The sequence below is a fragment of the Cimex lectularius genome, unplaced genomic scaffold (assembly GCF_000648675.2).
Source record: "Cimex lectularius strain Harlan isolate CLEC.00 unplaced genomic scaffold, Clec_2.1 scaffold150, whole genome shotgun sequence".
Classification (NCBI taxonomy): Eukaryota; Metazoa; Arthropoda; class Insecta; order Hemiptera; family Cimicidae; genus Cimex; species Cimex lectularius.
The window spans coordinates 22962-30549 of NW_019392717.1; the positions used below are offsets into that span (position 1 = coordinate 22962).

The window sequence follows — 7588 nt, forward strand, 5'->3', positions numbered from 1 at the left end:
CTTCGTAGAAAATCGCACAATAAGTTGTTATTTGTGAGTCCGATCGTGCTTTGAATACAAACAAGATTCGTAAGGTCGACTCGATAAACTAAAAAAATCTTCAATTATTCCACGGGTTTTGAAATGTTACCTTGTGGATAACCGGTTAACGAAGACATGTCGGGTACATTGTGAAATAGCATCGAGCTTTTCATAAGAATGTTTTCTGATTTAAAGCTTAAATAATATTTGTAAAGGTTGTTGAAAATTAAAAAAAATTGGTTTGTTTACAAACAGGGATTAGCTATTTCAAGGGGGAAATGGAAAAAGTTATTTGTTCCATTTGTTCTAGGGCATTTTTGACATCTCTCTGGTTTACATGGACCAACCACGAGACATGCACGAATATACCGAATGAAAAGGTAGTTTTGTTGAAGCAAAACGATCCCGGCCGAGGTTTTATCAGACAAAAGCGGTTATGAAAGTGGAGATTCCACCACAACCGACCTTTTGTCTCCGCCTCGCTACTTCGGTCCAACCCTTCTGAGAAACTTTTTCAAATTTAACAATAACATTTATCATAACCGGCCAAAAAATGCATGCATCATCGCAAAGAAAACCTAAGGTATCGACGTCGATAACGCTCATTTCAGAACACAGATACCTGTCAATCGATAAGTGCCAGTATTACATCAACACGACTCCCACCCTTCTATGGGTGATTAATGAATGTCGGCAAAGCCGAAACTACAGAGCGAAATTTGACTCCCGACGGTTTCGGGCAAATCGTATGGGTCATAAATAATGTATTTCAGTACTTACAATTTTCTCGGCTCACTGCCAAATACAGTTTTCACGTATTGGCCGAGCGACGAAGCGAAGTTTGTTAAAATATTGTTTCTAGCAAGGAAAAACGGAAAGTTAAATAATCCAGTTTTCCAAAGGTTGTAATAACCATGAATTTGGATAAAATCCAGAGGAGGAACGAATTTTTAATTAGAACAGCTGACAAAAAATTACAGCTCTTGCCCAAAAATGTCAATTTTTTGCTATAAAACATCGTACTTGAGGGCTTTAAAGGGTGGTTAAAACGACTTCGAAATGGTTATATTTTTAAAACTGACCTTCTTTCCTTCAAATTAACTTTTCTTTTACGTCGGTTTTTCAACTTCAAGGTTATAAGAACTCTCCCCAAAAGAACCACTTTTGTAAAAAAACATCCATTTGTATATATATTACGCAGGGTGGGCGACCAAGACCCGAGGGGTTAAATGCCTGGGTAGACTCGTGCTCCATCCCTAAAAGGTCCGGGACTTGGTCGGCTCACGAGTCCTGCATAAACCTCTTGGACCTGTTCACAAATCCCAAGATTTTGGAACATTTTATCTTGGGGAGTGATTTGGTAATGTCCTCTCCTTCAAAAGTTTCAAATCTATCCCTGGCATACCTATCACATTCTGCGAGGTAGTGCCGACCCGTTTCTTCTTTGTTTCACAGAAGCGGCAAAAGGGGTCCGGTAGAATACCCATTACTCAATACCCCAAGAGGTGTCTTCTCAAGGGGCAATGGCCCGTTAGGATACCTATCAGCCTCCTAACTCCCCTCCTTGAGTTAGAGAATAACCATTTCGATTCTTTTGGTTTGATTTCCTTCACAAACTCCTTCGATTGCCTGTGTCCGGGGGAATCCATTCTTTGAGGAATTGTTTCATGCCCCAGCAATTGATACTCTCTTTCGCTGTGATTATAGAGTGGGGTAATACCGGTTGTGGCCCGACAAACGCAGTATTTGAGCCTTCTTTGGCCAGGCTGTCCGCCTCTTCATTGCCATAGTGTCCCTTATGAGCTGGTATCCCTATTCTCGTACCTAGTAGTAATCCTATTAATAAGTTCAACAGTTTCCTCCACCAGCCTAGATGTTGATAACTCTTTTTGTAATGACTTAAGACTGGCCTGACTGTCGGAAAAAATTCTAATATCTTTTCCCTTAATCTTGTTATCCATGAGTGTTCTGCAGCAAACATTGATGGCCCAGACCTCTGCCTGAAAGACCGAGGTGTTATTACCAAGAGGGGAGGAGATGCTGATCCCTAATTTAGGTATATGTATTCCAGCAACGCTTCCCTTGTCCTTAATGAGTGAGCCATCGGTAAAGCAGTCTAGGTTACGATGGTCATCATCCGCACTATAGTTTTAATCACAGGCAGTAACTACCTGAAAGTGACTTTTCCCTAAAGGTGTTTTAACCTTTTTATCGCTAACGCTTAATAGTTGGTTGTTGACCTTACTCAATAATTGTAGAATTTTCGAGTGACCTATATTGTTTCCCTTATGTATCCATTTGTAAGTATACTGGGTTCGAATACAGGGCGGTTAGATTCGAACTCGGTACCTTTACCGTACGGTGACGAAAGCTGAGGCAACGTCTAAGCAGTTACTGCCTCCGATCCCCCATCCATTAAATATTGTTATTTCGCTTTTAGGGCACACTGGAAAGAGCAATCGTACACGTGCCCAATATTTTTCCAACAATCATCAACAATTGTTGTTGAACAAAATAAGTTTCTTGAAAATCTTGATCCCACGTCCGTAACCTCCGTTCAAGATTAAATCATTTGTTGTAAAATAATTAAAATAGGCAAATGTAGAGACAGAATCATTGAAATGTTGTCTACTAAACGCCAAACAAGTTAGCCTTTCAAATAACTTTCCCATCTTTCGTACGATATGATTTGAAACGTCCTCAGTTGAAATTATTCGTGCGAAAACAAGTTTTACAATATATGCTCGGGGTTTATTGTCATCGTATTGATATGAAAGGTGACTAAAGTACGTTTTCTCCCAGTAGGTACAATGTAATGAAAGGGTTAGAAAGACTCCGAGAAACGGGGTCACCATGGAAACCATAACGTCTTGATATTTTCGGACGACCGAGGCATCGCAATGTCAGGGGGTCAAAAGTAATAACAAGTATACAAAGTCCTACCGGCGTAAAAGTCTGTGAGGTGTTGGAATTCCAAAAGAAAGCCCGGCTGAAGAAGAACGTCTTTTTTGACGGGATATCTTCGACATTTTCTTAAAGACAATATTTACAATGCTGAGAGATGTGCTTACTATTTTGTCTGTTGTCAAATTCTTTCCCTTGTTCTTGCACAACCTTTGAAAAGAGACCCAGTTGATCCTGTAAGACGTTATTAAACAGGATATTACATAAAACTAATAATTATCTTTTTTTAGGGTCAGTGATTTTCTTATACCAAAGCAAAACCTTTCATAAGAATGTAAGGTTAAAAAATAAGAAAATGATAAGTATCTCCCGAATAATATAAATACCCTCGTGCTGGAAAAAATAAATTTTATCCCGGGCAAAATAAATGCAGTTCCAGGATTCGTACCCACGTCGGGGGTGCGTTCAGTACGAATGCCGCGAATCACACGAAATGAGGACCAGGAGTGTTCCTCACAAACAGGCTTAAATTTTCACCTCCTCGAACAATGCCTGTTTTCTCCAACCACCTCTTTTTCCGTTAATACTGCAATGAAGGGGTCGTGCTTCGGAAACGTTTCTTTAAGTTTTGAAAAGCCCATCGGGTTAATTTTTCTCTCCCTCGAAGGTGAACATCCAACACAAGCGAGCTTTTAACACAAACAATTCCGGCAGTCTCACGGTGCCCAAATGTGTAGAGAAAGTTTTTGAACGACTAATGCGTTTGATGGGAGTGATAACATGAAACGACAATTAAACAATTCAGAGTTGAAGCGAGTTAAACTTTACACCGTTGCTAAATTCAGTTTGCAAGTTTTTATGTCAAATCGTTAAACATTAGACAAAACAATTCACGTAGGTGGCAATTATACTATGACGAAATTTACATTTTTATTACTAACTTAGGAACATTACCCTCCTGTCACAAGAAGCCATTGGCGCTTTAAGAGTCTTGGAGGATTGTCGAAAGGGTTTGGGAGGAAAGCTACTGGACTAGAGAGTTGCGCTAGGGTTCCAGGGTTTTTATGTATAGATCTCTAGCGATTTCGAGGGAAAATGGGCTCTGAAGTCTACATAGATGCGTAGATGATACAAAGTATAAAGCTTTGGCTATTTCGAAGAATTTTGGGCTGCAGTCATTGGATTTGATAGGTCATGTTTCTTGTAGAAGTGATATTTGTGTGGTAGTGAAAGTTTCTAGTCAATCACCGAATAGTGGTCGACAATGGTTGCTCGGAGAAGAATAGAGTCATAGAAGGTTAGCGGAGAGGTGATACGACGAAGGGTGAAGGTTAGGTATTTGTCGGAATTTGGTTTCATTTGATCGGCCGTTCCTTGAAAAATTACGGTCCTGCAAGTCTTTGGGACTGGGTTTGCACAAAGGCTGGCGGTACCGCCTGCTTATGCGCGTTCTATTGTATCGGGATTGATAGAAACAGCACTGTGTAATGAAAAGAGAATGGAAACACGGATGCTTATTTGCGGAATGGGTTGTACCGCAATGCTTCCGCAAGTGGATTACGGAAAAGATTCCGATTTGTACTTTTACTACTGGGTTTCCAGATCAACATTGTGCATCACCTGTAGAAATCGAGCAGCATTCCTTCTGCTCAGGTTATTAAGTCTTCCACCATGTTGAGTGATCCTGAGGTGATGAATTGACGGGTCAGAATGATTCTGGTGTTTCCACGAGTTGGTAGATATGTTCAAGAAAGAATCCTGGAAAATGATGGATGCAAACATTGGCTGAATGTCAAAATCATTAGGAAAGTCGCTCAGTTCAGATTTCAGATTAGAAAGATAAATTATCCATTCTATCGAAGTTAAGTAATCGAAGAAGACTTTAAAAAAATAAGAAACTTTATTGTCAAAACTGTACAATGTTTAATTGTAAAACGACAGTGACCACAGAAGGCTATCGTAAGAGTAAGGCAAGGATATTTGGGGATTAGGGATTTTATACTAGTTTAAAGAAATACTGATAAAGATGATGGGCGGCCGTCTGGACCCGCCAGACTTTGCTGACGTGTTGATCTGAGGGGCGTTTGGTTGCTCATATCTTCGATGTCATATTTGTAGCAGTATTTATCAATAAACTGTGAGGAGAGACAAACAGCCCAAACACAAACAAAAACCCAAAAAACAATTTGATTTTTTGTTAAAGGAATATAATAAATACTTTTTTCCTTGAATTTGGTGAACGAGTGGTCTGAAAATAATGAATCAAAGTAAAATAATTTAAAAAAACCTCATATTTTTTCAAACGCACCGGTGAAAGCAATCCACATGATTGCTTGTTGTTGTGATTTTTTTAATTATATTCTCATGAAATTTGAATAAGAAAATCGTATAGATACATATATGAAAAAACATAACACAAAACATTTTCTTTATGAGATCACCGGAAAAATTATGATCATGGTTTTGTGTTATTTTGCTTTTGTCATTGTCGTTCTTCTCTCAAAATATTAAACAATAGGGCAAATATCCTATGTTTCCTAATTTCATTTGGCAGTTTTGAGTAGGTGATAACAGACAATAAGCCGCCCTTGGGAGACGATCCACATCACTATTCGCTGAAATGGGTGGCATAAGGTGGCGAATTGCCCATGAGGGAAATACAAATGTATAGCAAGGAACCGGCAGTTTAACGTCCTTCGTGTTCAGTAAAGATTCAATTACGGCGGATTTCGAAGGTTCTCCGCCACTATGGAAAAAAGATCAAAGGATTTCTTTTGTATATTCAAATTTGTCGAGGGAAATCTAATTTAATATATACCAAGGTATACAAAGTTTATCTTTTCATACTTTCAGAATCGAATTTGCAAAAGTATTTCATGCAAAGAAATTAAATCACCTTCGACGGGTCATGTTGAAATTCAAGAAAGTGCAAGTTTCAAATTTCGATTTTACAAAAAGAAAAAAAAAGAAATTCCGTACATACGTTTCTGCGAGATTGTTGACTTTTAGTTCGTTAGAGGAAGACGTCAGCATGTAGGTCCAAAGTTTCTCAATTTCACACGCTGCAAATGATATTGTTTTATGAAAACATTTTTTTCTTCAACGGTGTTGAAGTTGAAGAGCTGTTGAAGGCCCTACATATTGCCTTAGGGCTAAAATAGCACTTTCAAGTTCAGATTCAACAATAGTTGCGTCGACGACACATAACGTTCCTCGAGATGTCAAGGAAAAATTTGACTTAATTTCTATTCATCCGAAGTCCCTTTCTCTCCATAGGTTAATAAGTAAGTGATAAATAAAAAATACACAATAATTTCTATCGCTTAACGAGGCTGAGATCCGTGGCACGATTCCGCTGACAAATCCAAAGTTTCTAATAATGAGAAATCAATTAGAACGCCATGTGATGTTACATTGATAATGGCAATTATCTTTCTAGGGTGATCATTTTCAGCTAAAATCCGCCATTCAATTACTTCCCGGGGAAAAATCATCTCTGGATGTGGTAAACTAAAAAATCTCACATTGGACATCAATTTATATTCCATGACAAATATTCAAAAGCTACCGTGTATACAGGTTGTCAGAAGTTCATATTAAAGTTGACTCAAAAAGTCTCTAGTGTCTAGTGTGTCTGATTCTGAATTGTATTCGAGATATTGCATTTATGGCGTTTTCCGTATCTCATCACATGCTAAACCTACTGAAAATTTGATTGCATAATAGACAAAGCGTTAAAAATCCTAGGAGATTCACTTGTCTTTTAACTATAACCCTAATCAAAGAAAATACCAAGTCAGTTAGAAGATAAATTTTTACTAGTTTCCAAAGTTCTTGACTAAAGTTGAAGTAAGATATTCTGGGTTCGGTTAATACTGAAAGTTATGATGCATAAGATAAGTTGTCCCTACTACTGAAATGTAAATACAAGACTTAATTTCTGTACGGCCAATTATCTCCAATGTAAAAATAACTTTCAATTAATTAAGGTTTTTAGTTGAGATAAAAAAGTCAGTGTCACGAGCGGGATTCGAACCCACGACCTTCGGCTAAAAACGCCGCTGCTCTACCACTTGAGCTATCGTGACTTCGATTCACTCGTACTCTAACCTCCCATCTCAACCCCACCTTTGCATTTCCTCAACATTTTGCCATTTTTCAAATTTTTTCGCTAAAATCCTTAATCAGTTGAAAGATATTAATTGGTCAAACGAACCACGAAAACTAGTGAATCTAAAAATAACGTTTAATTGATAAAAATTGATTTTTCGCTTACAAAGGTTCAAAAAATTAGTCGTTAGAATGTGGAAAGTTCTATTAAAAAATAACGAAAGTACTTCCTTTATACAAATTCAACAAAAGACTGAATAGTAGAAAATTGAAAATAAGAAAAAATAATGAGCTTCTCAAAAATTAAAATAAATGTTCAAAATTTTCAATTTCTTGAAGAATGTAAATCTGATATCATTTCCTAACATTTCCTTTCAATTCCTCATATTCAGATGACGTATTATAAATTTATATTATTATTATGGTAAAATGTATAATCAAATGAAGGTCACTGGGTCTTCAATGTTCTTTTTATTACAATTAATTAAGGTTTTTAGTTGAGATAAAAAAGTCAATGGCACGAGCGGGATTCGAACCCACGATCTTCGGCTAG

At 37.6% G+C, this 7588-nt stretch overlaps 1 non-coding gene across 1 annotated transcript; it reads right to left on the reverse strand.

Moving 5' to 3' along the window:
- Positions 1-6940: 6940 nt before the first annotated feature.
- On the reverse strand, positions 6941-7013 carry Trnak-uuu. The gene has a single exon. It is a non-coding gene; the product is annotated as a tRNA-Lys (tRNA).
- Positions 7014-7588: the final 575 nt, after the last annotated feature.